Source organism: Gymnoscopelus braueri, assembly GCF_963280865.1.
Source record: "Gymnoscopelus braueri genome assembly, chromosome: 14".
Taxonomy (NCBI): Eukaryota; Metazoa; Chordata; class Actinopteri; order Myctophiformes; family Myctophidae; genus Gymnoscopelus; species Gymnoscopelus braueri.
The window spans coordinates 47,475,736-47,491,557 of NC_137619.1; the positions used below are offsets into that span (position 1 = coordinate 47,475,736).

Genomic DNA, 15,822 nt, shown 5'->3' on the forward strand with positions numbered 1-15,822 from the left:
AGGAACCGGCGGGAGCTGTTTCTCCTGTTTTCCCCTCCTTGCTGCTGCTGTTCACTTTGTAGAAACCACCCTCCTTCACCTTCAGGAACCGGGGGACTGAGACACGTTTCTTCACCCTCAGGGACCGGGGGTCTGTTTCTCCTGCTGTTGTCGTTATTCCCTCCTCCTCACTGGACCCATGGGCAGTGGTGTCTGTACTTATGCCCTCCATTGTGGAGAAACGCAGAAGCGTTACTGGATCTGTGCTGTTATGCACTTTGAACAGACGTTTTTTCACCAAAGGCACCGCGCTGTCACTCAAAGACGGCCTTGGGGGCGTGTTTGTGTACAATGGGCGTGGCCCCCGGATAGAGTGCGATGGGATTCTGAAGCATGCTTCGTGGTAACTAGCCTGGGTCTAATGAGTTGGAAATAAACTAATTATCTGTAGCCTATGCTATTTGAACAATGACATGCAAATTTAACATGAGCAAAACATTTTTCGCTTTTTATTTTTATGGGGGAAAAAAAACATCATTTAATGGCTGCAAACTTAGAAGAGCGGACTTCGTGTTCTACATGAATTAATTTATTATTTAAATAAACAAACCAGTGGTGGAAAAAGTAGGTACTCAAATGTTTTACTTAAGTAAAAGTATCGTAGAAGTACTGTTAAGTAAAAGTACGGAATTTAAAATGTACTTGAGTAAAACAAAGTACAAAAGTATTGGTATCAAAATGTACTTATAAAGTACTGATGCATTGTGAGCTTGTAGATCACCTCGGTATAAACTATGGATAAAGTGGTTAATGTATGTTTTGTTTTATAATGTAGGCCTAATAATAATGTGCAAAGTAGGCTACTACAAAGTAACTACAGTTTTCAAAAAAAAAAAATTAGTGGAATAAAAGTAAAATATTTGCCCCTGAGATGTAGTGGAGTAGAAGTAAAAGTATATAGACAATTATTGAAATACTCCAGTAATGTACCTACAAATTTTACTTAAGTACAGTACTTGAGTAAATGTACTTATTACACCACTGGCAATAACCTATAAAGACGTATAGCAGACGAATGTTGCATGAAATCAAAACAAAGGCAAAGAAGTCAAATTCAATTAACCTAAACTGACGTTTATTAGCCCTGAAACTGTCATACAAGCGTTGTGAACCATGGCTAGACGTTTATGTGTTATTTAATTCTGCTGATCATGACCTAAGAAACGGATTAAAATACATAGCCTATAGTACATAGTTTTAAACGTTAGTGTTTTCAGTGGTGTGGAGTAACTAAGTACATTTACTCAAGTACTGTTCAATTTTTAGGTATTTCTCTATGTGGAGTATTTCCAATTTTCAGTACTTTTACTTTTACTCCACTACGTCTCAGACGAAAATATTGTACTTTTACTCCACTAAAATTACTTGAAAACTTGAGTTATAGCTACTTTGTAGATTTTGATTATTATTGCAAAAATATATATATTAACCACTTCCCTATATATTTCGGCCATTTGACGCATTGTGAGCTTAAATCTGCTATTTTCAAAAGATTAGTATATACTTGTGGGACATTCTGCATAATGAGTAGGCAACTTTCTACTTTTTTCGTACTTTAAGTAGGGCCTACAGTACATTTGATACCAATACTTTTGTACTTTACTCAAGTAAATTTTGAATTCCGGACTTGTAAAAAATATTGACACTTTTACTTAAAGCTGCTATAAGTAGTTTTGTCAAAATTTTTATGTATTATTTTTTTTCTATTAGTAGGCTACTTTTCCCACCACTGAGTGTTTGTTTTATATCTGTAGACTTGTCGAAGCAAACGTCTTCGTCAGATTCTTATAATAAACACACAGTGGCGATATTGTTCAAGATATGATGTGGTCGTGGCTCGAAGATCTCTCTCTCTCTCTCTCTCTCTCTCTCTCTCTCTCTCTCTCTCTCTCTCTCTCTCTCTCTCATATATATCATCTTGGTTTCACATGGCTTCATGCCTCCTGCAGCGCAGTTGTTTTTCTTTTTGGAGGATTATGGTGCGATTCTAAGAATCTGACCAAAACGTATATGCTGAGTGTGGTGGTGGAGTCTGCCCAGGGCATCCCCAAGAAGAGGCTTGGAGAGCCTGATCCAATTGCTACGGTTGTGTTTAAAGGTGAGACATCGTGTGTATACTCTAGATCAGTGGTTTTCAAACTTTTTCATGTCGAGGACCCCCAAAATGATATGTATTGGGCTGCGTTTTTTCAAAAATAGCAGATCTACAAGCTCATAGCGCGGCACTCGGTGCCGCACTATGGATAAGGATAATTCCTTTTAACAGGACGTTCATGAAAGTCCTTGCGGGCTTGTTTCCAATGAGGGCCTGTGAGCAATTAGGGGTTAAGAGTCTTGCTCAGGGACAAATTTCATTTCATCGACACATATGCTGGCGTGACCTGGAAACGTACCTGGGGCAACCAGGGCCTCTGGCTCCCTAGGCGGGCTCACTAACCACTCAGCTATGGCCGCCCCTGAGCTTGTATATCTGCTATTTTTTAATGACCAAAGTATAAAATAATCACGCTATATTAACTACTTTTGCTGGGGACCCCCTGGTACCCCTCCAAGGACCCCTGGGGGTCCCCAGACCCCACTTTGTGAACCAATGGTCTAGATGTAAACAGACATATCTCTTGTACTTATAGTTCTGTATGACAGCCTATGCTTTTTATTTCTGTGAAATGATTTGCATTCACACTTGAAAATCTAAAACATCAGCTTTACTTTTTGTGACATTGTAGTAACATTACATCATGGCTTTGTAGAGAAACCTCAGCTTTGTTACTCATACACTTGAAGAATGCAATCAACAAGTATAAATCAACAAGGTGAACTACTCTCTCTCTCTCTCTCATGCCCAGTTTGAAACAAGAGGAACTAGAAAAAGTGCTCCTCGGAGCACAAGTCTCCACCAGGTCAGGTAGATTATTGTGGCCTCCTGGTGGCGCTATAATAGGCCAATGTGAAAAGGGCGGCATTTCTTCCTCGGCCTAGTGGGAATGTGCATGCAAAATTTCACGAAAATTGCACACTGCGTTCATGATTTGAGGAATTTTGTTCAAAACAGACCTATCCTGCAAACTTTGGAAGCCAATATTAGCCAAGTAGGATGGAATATGAAATATCGCACACATCCATCTTGATGACATGACTATAGAGATACTGTGTACCGATTTGCGTGATTTTTGGACAGAATCTGAAGGAGTAAGAGCAAAAAATGTGTTTTACAAAACTCAGCCTCCTGGTGGCGCTCTAAAAGGCATATGTGAAAAATGCAGGGCAAATGTTTTTCCTTGGCTTCTAGGGAGTGTGCGTGCAAAGTTTCACGCAGATCGGTGCAGTTATAGCTAAAAACGTGAATCGGCCTGTTATAGCGCCACCATGAGGCTGATTTGAACGTTTTCAAGTGGCATTTCTTCCTGGGCCAAGTGGGAATCTACGTGGAAAATTTCACGAAAATCGCATGCTGCGTTCATTATTTGAGACATTTTGTTCAAAATGAACCAATCCCGCAAACTTTGGAAGCCAATTTTAGCCAATCAGGATGGCATATGGAAAATCAGACAGATCCGTGTTGATCACATGGCGATGGAGATACTGTGTACCGATTTGCGTGTTTTTTGGACAAAATCTGTAGGAGTAATATCAAAAAATGTGTTTAGCAAAAGTTGGCCTCATGGTGGCGCTATGACAGGCTGATCTGAAAAATGTGGGCTAGAGGTTCTGCTGTGGCATCCAGGGAGTGTGTGTGCACAGTTTCACGCGACCGGGTCAACGGTGGCGGAGATTAGCTGCTCGCAGACAGAAGGACGGACACACACACGGACGGACGGACGGACGGACGGACAGGGGGCAAAACATACTCTCTCGCCATGCCTTTCGGCCTGGAGGAGACAATTATTACACAGAAAACCTGAACTCTAATCTGTGATGCCAGCAAGCATACAGTCTGTCTGAAGTGGCTCAACCGGCTTTAAGAGGTTGGCTTTTTGGGCTCTGATTTGGTTTGATTGAGGATTTACATATAAATAAACTTAATATCCTATTATTGTAAACTGTTTGAGCTAGTCCTGCTTCACAGGTCTTAACAGGTAACGGTTAGCCTGGTTCCAGACGAATCTGCCATTGCAAAATTGCCCTTGGCGGATCAGGTCTGGCCCCTCTCGATAGAGATTGTATTTCTCTCCCTCCAAAGTTCTGAGGGATCACCAGAGGCATTTTTTTTATTTGCCCCTCAGAAATGCAGGTTCCACACAGAGACTCCAGACTAATATCTATGAAGTGAGATTAGTCTGGCCATGACAGGCTAGGTAACGGTAGCCATGTGCCCATGGGGCACTATGTGTTATTACAAGTAAGACGCGCGAACGCTGGAAGCGAACGCAGATTGACTGTGGCTGCTATATTTCAACCACACTGTAGTAGTGCACTCTGCCGCACTCTGGCGGCTGTATACAGGCAGTGCAGCTGCTGGCATTTCAGCACGGAGTTTCGAGTCACATGGGGGCGCGAGCCAATGAGAGCGTGAACACAGGAGACACACACGGACAGAGACACACACACACACACAACCCAAGCACGTGACATAGTAAGCTCCACTTGCTGGCCTGTTTTTCAGACATGGAGGAGCAAAACATGTTTTTCAACTGCAGTATTATACCACACATATTTAGATATGCTCTAATAAAGGCTTAGGGTTGAATCTAGACAATTTTACTTTATTATAATATAATATTAACTTTTTTGACCATGGCTTTTTTTCCCATGTCTGCAATGCGATTAAGATAATGAATAGGGTCTGTGCATAATTAGTCCCGGGTTTCCAGAAGGTGGCATACCCGGTGCAGTTTCCCATAACTTCATTTGATTGGCTCGGCAGGAGATTTGAACCAGGGAAGAGGGGTTGCCTCATCAGGAATGTGACCACTCATACTTGCTGTAAAAAAAGTTAATGTCAACCCTTTTTGTCCAGATGTGTTTTGTGTACAGTTTGTGTGTGTGTCTTATGTTTGAGAGAACTAATAGACTGTCACTGTACTCATTAGTATATGAGTGTACATGTTGTGTTATGCATCCCTTCCACTGCATCCAGTCTTTCTCGTGTCTGTATGTGTCCACCTCTCATAAGGGCACGTAACGCCCAGCACATGCCTGTGGCTCACACTCATTGTTTCTAGACCGGGAGCCAGGCCCAGCCCTCAGGATGTTCTCTGCTAACTTTTTTTCACTCTTATTTCCTGTTAGCATATACCTTGGGCCATCACAAGTTCATACTGAACACCCCCAACTCTGGGCCGTTTGGTCTCAGGGGCCCCAAAATCCCTTTTTTGGTACATGTCTCTGGCGAAATTATGTTAATTGCAATATTAATTTACTAAAATGAAATTGTCTTACACATATGAAATTTGGCATGGAGTATCCTGACACATAGGGGTAAGTAGCAAAATAGGATTCTGGTGCTTGCTACCATTGTATTTCTAAATATGACCTACAACATCCCCAGAAAAGAAAAAAATAATACTGTCCGCTTGACAAATAACAACAAAGATGATTATTCTCCAGCACGTTTGGACTCTATTCTAGTCCCAAGGCCAGCGTTCCTGTTCGGCAGTGGAAGAATGCTCCAGGGGGTTTTCTGCCCCCCTTTCTTCCCTGCCTCAAAATCCCATTCTTGGGTATTGAACATTATTCTATCTGGCTGTCTGCATTTGGGTCCTCACCACACCACCAGATCGTGACATTACAAGCTTTGTTATGAGAGTCTGTGCCTACTAGGAATGTAAACCGATAAGACTGCTTCGTGTTACAAGCAGCATATGGTAGTGTACCGTATAAGCCTGTAGATTAGTTCTACAGCAGCAGAGTGTTTATGACTGTGGTCAAGTAAATCTACATGAGCCTGCAGCGTGTTTCCTGCAGCATAACAGAGTCTTTCCTGTTGTCTAAATCTAGCACTTTAGTACTATACTAAGCTGTTTGTGTTTGTTTCCTACAGCATACAGGGACAGTGTGGACCCTGTACATTTTTTTAAAAATTATGTTATATTTATTGTCATTATGTAATCTGAACTGTATCATGATGTTTACAAAAGTATTTGTAAACAAAGAAGGGAACTGTCATGATTTATGACTTTCATCTGCTTGACTCAGCACGCACGTGCATCTACGTAAGCATATGGCCCTAATTCACTAAGCTGGTCGTAAATATGGGGTAAATAAAGTAAAATAAAGGAGGTCGTATTTTTGGTACTCACAAACTGACGTGCAATTCTCAAAGGGGTTCGTATATCCCTGAGACGTGCGTATGACCAGGTGTAGGACATGATTAATCTGGAAGGCTGCATCCAACAGCATCCAACTTCAACGTCACCATACTGAACAGTGTTGCCATGTCCGCTTATTATAAGCGAATTTGGGCTTATGTTTCTGTAAAGTTGCTTGTAAATATTGGCAGCTGTGGGGTGCGTTTTTTTGGGCTTGTTTCATTATTTGGGCCTGCCTCACAATTGTTCAATTATTTTAACCAGTGGTTCTCAAATATTTTTATGTCATGGACCCCCAAGTTTTTTTTTTAAATAGCAGATCTACAAGCTCACAACGCATCGCATCACGAAGCGCTGTGAGCTTGTAGATTGGCTTGCAGATCGGCTATCTCCAATGTATACAGTATATCATTTCAATGTATACAGTATAGGTTTACAGTTCTCATATGGCTAGCTTCTTTTGGGCTTATTTTCATAGACCTGGTTGCTTATTTCTCTCACAAAATCTGACAACACCGGTGCTGCAGGAGTTTAAGGTCTCGTCCAAACTTACAGATGTCGGCCGCATTCAGAGGTGGACGAAGGACTCAACCCCAGTACTTGAGTAAGAGTACAGATACGACTGGTCAAATTTTACTCCACTACAAGTAAAAGTAGCTCAGTCAAAATGTTACTCAAGTAAGAGTAAAAAAGTAATTGCTTTTAAATATACTTAAGTATTCAAAAGTACATGCTTTTAAAAATACTTAAAGTACAGCTAAAAGTAAAAGTAAAAGTCCTTTGAAGTCCTTGACTACCTCGAGCACTGTCCCGTCGGCAGTGGCAATGATGTCCTCTGTGTTAAATACAGATACTTTAGTTTTCTTGGCATTGAGCTTGAGGCCGATCTTCCTGCACTCCATTTCTACTGCCAGTAGTAGTTCCCTTACATACTCTGCTGTGTCCGAGACTCGGCGATGTCGATGTCAGTAATCATGATGGGAGTTACTAGCTTAGTCTTCCTCGGGACCAGCGTGAACCCCAGTGCCTCAAAAGATTATTATTTTCTCATGAGGAAATAACAGGAGTCACACATGAGTGACACATCGCTGACAAAGCTGCACTCAGATCACATTAATTATATTTCAAATTTTAATGTACTTTGGTGATAAAGAAAATCTATTTGGTACAAATTCTCAGATCCAGGGCCATCAACTGTGACCTTTTTGTCATAACATTCAGCTTCAAAGATTAGGACATGGGGCTAACTTTAAACTGAGGCCATCTGTTCTAAAAAAGAAATGCTCATTCTGCATGCATACAGTTGACATAGAAACAGAACATTCTCTCTGTTCAGTGTATGTTTTGCAGAGACCTGCAGACTTTGGTGCCAATCCTGTGGGTGCCGGGGAGCCCGAGCACCCACAGAAAATGTGTCGGTCGGATGACAATTGTGTGATGCTTTGTAACGTGGACAGGATGCATGATGTATACCCGCTCTGATACCGTGTGTTATTGTGAACAGATTTCTGTCATTCAAACTCTCTCCCTGTAGAGTCATTATGCCAGTTATGGTTTCATCATCAGCCAATAATCAAATTGTATGACTTGAAATGTAGTAAAAAAAAACTAAAGGTCCTTTTGCACACTAGGACAGGTGCGTAGGAGCAGGCAGCCAGTGCATGAGGCAGGAGAATGGTGATCATGCACACTGTCTTCACTTACTGCAAAAAAAGTATTTTATTGCCAACTGACATTCATCAGGTATTTCTGATTAAGGGGTTAAAACTTGATTGATGTGTGTGTGACTTGTTGTTGAGTACCCTACCCACCCAACATAAATCGGCATCCATGCCTGCAGACATGGTGGTTGCAGAGAGGAAGGTGTTGTTTGCAAGGCATGTGGTTAGGTCATTTCTCAGTGCTAGACATGTGCTAGACATACAGCCTTCTTTGTGACCACATCCTCTGCTCTCATGAGAGCAGAGGATGTTTCATATTTACCCACACACACAACCGTTAACTTCACCTTGTCAAAACAAAATGACGCCGACATGCACAGCGGCGATCTTCACCCTGTCAAAACAAGATGGCACAGAGACAAGTCGACTTGCTTAGTCTCCACACAAACAACCTCTGATTTCCTATACTAACACATCTGGCCAAAATTCATGTCAGATCCTGTGGCTAGGTGAGACATGACCTTTGACACGGTCTAAATGTCTCAATAGAAGAGCAGGTAGACAAAACATAACCGCCCAAAATGCATAAGTTAAATTGTATTAACAGAAACACAAACAAAAATAGAAATGACTGAGAAACCAGAACTAATACTTGTACTCCTATACACCCATATATGTAACAAAGAGGCGAGCAGAGGGGGAAGCCAGAAACACGACTAGGGTGAGAGCAGAAGTGTGGCCAATTACATTTTAGGGGAGAAAAAAGAAACAGCCAACCTAAAAGTACTCAGTACTTTACAGCCTTCCAAGAAATGTACTCGAGTAAAAGTAAAATATTTGTCTTGGAAATGTACTCAAGTAAGAGTAATAAGTATAAAAGAAATCTTATACCCAAGTAAAGTACAGATACTCAGAATCTGTACTTAAGTACAGTACTCAAGTACATTTACTCTGTTACTGTCCACCACTGGCCGCATTGCCTTGACACTGACAGAGAACTTGAACATCATTCTGATCTGTCTGGAAGCGAGTCCCACTATTGCACGATGGATCAGCTGAACGTAATGTGTAATGATTACAAGGTTTAACCCCGGCAGCAAATAATAGACTAATAACATGGAAAGGATATTTTATAAGCCTTTTCTACTGAACATTGCTCACGTTTACCGAGGTAAAAAGATGATGTTGAAAATAAATCCAGGGCATACAAGTGGAACGCTGCTATCCGATTATGGACCAGAGCTTATTGATTACTTATTGATTAAATTAGTTAATTTTGGATTAATATATCACTGTCCTACGTCGGAATGGAGAATGGATCTTCTGGACACAGCTTTCATAAACTAGTTGCAAGATGCATTAGGTTATTGTGTGTGGTGTTCATGTGATCAATATACAGTAGCCTAGCCTACAGTATTATAAATTAATACCGCGGAGCGGACACTGGAGGTGCGTCTGTGCCTCTGCAGTGACATTATGGCATCATAGCCGATTTTCATTATTACGTGACACTTTAGCTGAGATGGCCCGCTTGGCCGACACTGGCAAACAGGCTGAGGGACCTAATAATTCAGCTCTAAATGCAACTGATAGCCTAGAAAATAAATACAAAGCGGTGGAATCTACATCATGTCTATATTATGCATAGGCTACAAGCAATACATAGTTTATTTTTATTTTTATATATATATATGTATATATGTGTTGACAAAAGTTGACCACATACATATTTTATTTGAGGTTTGCCACTGTTGTAACTGATTTTGGCATGAAGAATAGCCCTGGTAAGACAGCCTCGGGGCTGACTTGAGAACGTGCGAACCTCACGCTCAAAACACAGACCAAAAAACATTAATGAATCTGACTGCAGGTTTAGGATGTGTCTTAAATGCCGGTAAGTACAAAATATGTCGTAAATCGCTTAGTGAATCGGGGCCATTGTTATCCGTGATACGATGATCATCAACTACTTTATCAGAGAGACTGACGTCTGTGCACAGTGATACAAGATGTATGTTCTATTCCTATCCATTCTGTTCTTTTCCTTGTTCCATATCTTACGATCACGTCATGTATCCACTGTGCATTTGCAATACTGTATATATTCTCTATGTGTGTATTAAACTTTAGAGAGCTTGTCGTGTGATACTGCCTGGTGTCAACTGGTTCTACGCGCGTGCGTCTCAACAGAAACCTTCACTCACCACCACCCTTATAGACGGAGACTATATGTATGGTCAACCGAAACCTTGTCGGGAAGGGGGATAAATACCCAATGATTCAAAGTTAGACAACATTTTGGCGAGGGAAAAACGGCCATCACCATTTTCCAAATGGTCCCTTGAGCTGTCACCTCAATATATGTAAATGGTAATGGGTTACATGGATACCTGCAAGCCTCCCCTGTACAGACATGCCACATGTATGCCAATCTCATGCAGTTTTGGGCAAGAACCATGCAGTTTTCTGCATGCAGTACAAATGTGTAATTTCCGCCTATTCCACTTTACTGTATCTATAGCTGTATGAGACCACTGTACTTTATCTATTGCTGTATGAGACCACTGTACTGCATCTATAGCTGTATGAGACCACTGTACTGCATCTATAGCTGTATGAGACCACTGTAGTGCTTCTGTAGACCACTCTAGTGCATCTGTAGACCACTGTACTGCATCTATAGACCACTGTAGTGCATCTGTGGACCAATGTACTGCATCTACCGAGTCTTCGCGGCGACCGCCCCCCACTCATGTTAAATGTCATGTTAAATGTGCTTTATAAATACATTTTAAGTTATGTTGAGTTGAGATGCTACTGCATCTAAACTCAGATGTGGTCTATGGATACAGTACAGTGGTCAATGTACAATGTCTACAGATGCACTAGAGTGGTCTACATATGCACAACAGTGGTCTACAGATCACAACAGTGGTCTACAGATGCACTACAGTGGTCTACAGATGCAGTATAGTGGTCTACATATGCACTATAGTGGTCTACATATGCATTACAGTGGTTTACAGATGCAGTATAGTGGTCTACAGATGCACTAGAGTGGTCTACAGATGCACTAGAGTGGTCTATAGATGCAGTATAGTGGTCTACAGATGCACTAGAGTGGTCTACATATGCACTACAGTGGTCTACAGATGCACTATAGTGGTCTACAGATGCACTAGAGTGGTCTACAGATGCATTACAGTGGTCTACAGATGCACTACAGTGGTCTACCGATGTACTAGAGTGGTCTACATATGCACTACAGTGGTCTACAGATGCACTACAGTGGTCTACAGATGCACTAGAGTGGTCTACATATGCACTACAGTGGTCTACAGATGCAGTATAGTGGTCTACATATGCACTACAGTGGTCTACAGATGCACTACAGTGGTCTACAGATGCACTACAGTGGTCTACGGATGCACTACAGTGGTCTACAGATGCACTACAGATGCAGTATAGTGGTCTACAGATGCACTACAGTGGTCTACGGATGCACTACAGTGGTCTACAGATGCACTACAGATGCAGTATAGTGGTCTACAGATGCACTAGAGTGGTCTACAGATCACAACAGTGGTCTACAGATGTACTAGAGTGGTCTACAGATGCACTATAGTGGTCTACAGATGCAGTATAGTGGTCTACAGATGCACTAGAGTGGTCTACAGATCACAACAGTGGTCTACAGATGCACTAGAGTGGTCTACAGATGCAGTATAGTGGTCTACAGATGCACTAGAGTGGTCTACATATGCACTACAGTGATCTACAGATGCACTAGAGTGGTCTACAGATGCACAAGAGTGGTCTACATATGCACTACAGTGGTCTACAGATGCACTAGAGTGGTCTACAGATGCACTAGAGTGGTCTACATATGTACTAGAGTGGTCTACAGATGCACTAGAGTGGTCTACAGATCACAACAGTGGTCTAAAGATGCACTACAGTGGTCTACAGATGCACTAGAGTGGTCTACAGATACACTAGAGTTATCTACATATGCACTACAGTGGTCTACAGATGCACTAGAGTGGTCTACAGATGCATTAGAGTGGTCTACAGATGCACTACAGTGGTCTACAGATGCACTACAGTGGTCTACAGATCACAACAGTGGTCTACAGATGCACTAGAGTGGTCTACAGATGCACTAGAGTGGTCTACAGATGCACTACAGTGGTCTACAGATGCAGTATAGTGGTCTACAGATGCACTACAGTGGTCTACAGATGCACTAGAGTGGTCTACATATGCACTACAGTGGTCTACAGATGCAGTATAGTGGTCTACATATGCACTACAGTGGTCTACAGATGCACTACAGTGGTCTACAGATGCACTACAGTGGTCTACGGATGCACTACAGTGGTCTACAGATGCACTACAGATGCAGTATAGTGGTCTACAGATGCACTACAGTGGTCTACGGATGCACTACAGTGGTCTACAGATGCACTACAGATGCAGTATAGTGGTCTACAGATGCACTAGAGTGGTCTACAGATCACAACAGTGGTCTACAGATGTACTAGAGTGGTCTACAGATGCACTATAGTGGTCTACAGATGCAGTATAGTGGTCTACAGATGCACTAGAGTGGTCTACAGATCACAACAGTGGTCTACAGATGCACTAGAGTGGTCTACAGATCACAACAGTGGTCTACAGATGCACTAGAGTGGTCTACAGATGCACTAGAGTGGTCTACAGATGCAGTATAGTGGTCTACAGATGCACTAGAGTGGTCTACATATGCACTACAGTGATCTACAGATGTACTAGAGTGGTCTACAGATGCACAAGAGTGGTCTACATATGCACTACAGTGGTCTACAGATGCACTAGAGTGGTCTACAGATGCACTAGAGTGGTCTACATATGTACTAGAGTGGTCTACAGATGCACTAGAGTGGTCTACAGATCACAACAGTGGTCTACAGATGCACTACAGTGGTCTACAGATGCACTAGAGTGGTCTACAGATACACTAGAGTTATCTACATATGCACTACAGTGGTCTACAGATGCACTAGAGTGGTCTACAGATGCATTAGAGTGGTCTACAGATGCACTACAGTGGTCTACAGATGCACTACAGTGGTCTACATATGCACAACAGTGGTCTACAGATCACAACAGTGGTCTACAGATGCACTAGAGTGGTCTACAGATGCACTAGAGTGGTCTACAGATGCACTACAGTGGTCTACAGATGCAGTATAGTGGTCTACAGATGCACTAGAGTGGTCTACATATGCACTAGAGTGGTCTACAGATGCAGTATAGTGGTCTACAGATGCACTACAGTGGTCTACAGATGCACTAGAGTGGTCTACAGATGCACTACAGTGGTCTACAGATGCACTAGAGTGGTCTACAGAAGCACTACAGTGGTCTACAGATGCACTAGAGTGGTCTACATATGCACAACAGTGGTCTACAGATGCACTACAGTGGTCTACAGATGCAGTATAGTGGTCTACAGATGCACTATAGTGGTCTACATATGCATTACAGTGGTCTACAGATGCAGTATAGTGGTCTACAGATGCACTAAAGTGGTCTACAGATGCACTACAGTGGTCTATAGATGCAGTATAGTGGTCTACAGATGCACTAGAGTGGTCTACATATGCACTACAGTGGTCTACAGATGCACTATAGTGGTCTACAGATGCACTAGAGTGGTCTACAGATGCATTACAGTGGTCTACAGATGCACTACAGTGGTCTACCGATGTACTAGAGTGGTCTACATATGCACTACAGTGGTCTACAGATGCAGTATAGTGGTCTACATATGCACTACAGTGGTCTACAGATGCACTACAGTGGTCTACAGATGCACTACAGTGGTCTACAGATGCACTACAGTGGTCTACGGATGCACTACAGTGGTCTACAGATGCACTACAGATGCAGTATAGTGGTCTACAGATGCACTACAGTGGTCTACGGATGCACTACAGTGGTCTACAGATGCACTACAGATGCAGTATAGTGGTCTACAGATGCACTACAGTGGTCTACAGATGCAGCATAGTGGTCTACAGATGCATTAGAGTGGTCTACATGTGCACTACAGTGGTCTACAGATGCACTACAGTGGTCTACCGATGTACTAGAGTGGTCTACATATGCACTACAGTGGTCTACAGATGCAGTATAGTGGTCTACATATGCACTACAGTGGTCTACAGATGCACTAGAGTGGTCTACATATGCACTACAGTGGTCTACAGATGCAGTATAGTGGTCTACATATGCACTACAGTGGTCTACAGATGCACTACAGTGGTCTACAGATGCACTACAGTGGTCTACAGATGCACTACAGTGGTCTACGGATGCACTACAGTGGTCTACAGATGCACTACAGATGCAGTATAGTGGTCTACAGATGCACTACAGTGGTCTACAGATGCAGCATAGTGGTCTACAGATGCATTAGAGTGGTCTACATGTGCACTACAGTGGTCTACAGATGCACTACAGTGGTCTACAGATGCACTACAGTGGTCTACAGATGCACTAGAGTGGTCTACAGGTGCAGTATAGTGGTCTGCAGATGCAGTATAGTGGAAAAAACTGCATGAGATTGGCATATGCCTGTACAGGGGAGGCGTGTAGGTATCCATGTAACCCATTTCCATTCACATATATTGATAATTAAATGTTGAGACCAAACGGCCTCGAGTGTGTTCAGTATGAACTTGTGATGGCCCAAGGTATATGCTAACAGGAAATAATTGTGAAGAAAAGTTAGCAGAGAACATCCTGTGGGCTGGGCCTGGCTCCCGGTCTAATCCTTCTGCTTTTTCTCTTCTGCCTTTTAGTCACTTTACAGTCTTGCCAGTGGAACTCACTGGTTCTAATTATCAAAGCAATTCTGACACTTATTCCTTTTACAATGCTCCTTCCAAATAGCTCTACAATAATACACTACAGTAGAGTCTTCCTCTATTGCCAAACTAAACAATGCAAAGCTATATTGTGACAGCTTATTTAGATAATATACTGTATCTCTGTTGTGGGAGTTTGAGAGAGTTCCTCATGCAGCTCTCCATTATCATACTAAACTCTTACTGGAATCCCTCCAATGCTGAACCCAAACCTTCCTTCTTATCATTAATTATAATGCTTTGGAATTTTTGGAGTTATTATGGTGTGGCGCAGAAGGGGCCAGCTGTCTAGAACGGGGTTTTTCTGTATCTGTTTTTCTCCCTGTATCTCTGTTTGTTTTTCTCCCTGTATCTCTGTTTGTTTGTCTCCCTGTATCTCTGTTTGTCTCCTTCTATCTCTGTCCCCACAAAAGTAGACCGATCACAGCAAACCACACAGCTCCGCTGATTCTGCTACACCAGTCCCAGCTCACTGACCACACATCACGTTAGCACGTCGGCACATCACTGGTGCTTGCTTCACAAAGTGCACGCCTACTGTAGTAACTTGCTATCTATAGCTACAGTTTGCAGGTTATTTAAATGTCTCTCTGTTGTGGGGAGTTGGAGAGAATTCATCATACAGCATACAACCACTATCATACCAAACCTTTACTGAAATCCCTCCCACCCTAGACTCAAATTAACCTGAAATTGTTATGGTCCCATTGTTAATTATGAATATGAAGATAATGCTTGGAAATATTTTGCATCCTAGGTTTCTGCCCAAGAGCAACGATATGTGTGATGCAGATCGGGCTTTGATTGGCGACATATTGGTCGCTGTGTGAGAGGATCTACCCACAATAATAGTGCCTGCTCGGCGATGCATTCCAGAGTTTCTAGATATCTAGCAGGTTTGATATTTGCCTCTGTTGCCGACTGGACATCATACAGTATATAGTATGAACAGGGTTGCGA

The 15,822-nt window shown here is 42.3% G+C and overlaps 1 protein-coding gene across 1 annotated transcript in view; it reads left to right on the forward strand.

Annotated features, from left to right (window-relative positions):
* Positions 1-2,001: 2,001 nt before the first annotated feature.
* Positions 2,002-15,822, forward strand: part of LOC308100673 (myoferlin-like) — a 60,920-nt gene continuing 47,099 nt past the window's right edge. Inside the window, exon 1 of the mRNA XM_080449739.1 lies at positions 2,002-2,137. The gene's annotated coding sequence lies outside the window, so the exon portion shown is untranslated. The remainder of the gene's footprint in view (positions 2,138-15,822) is intronic.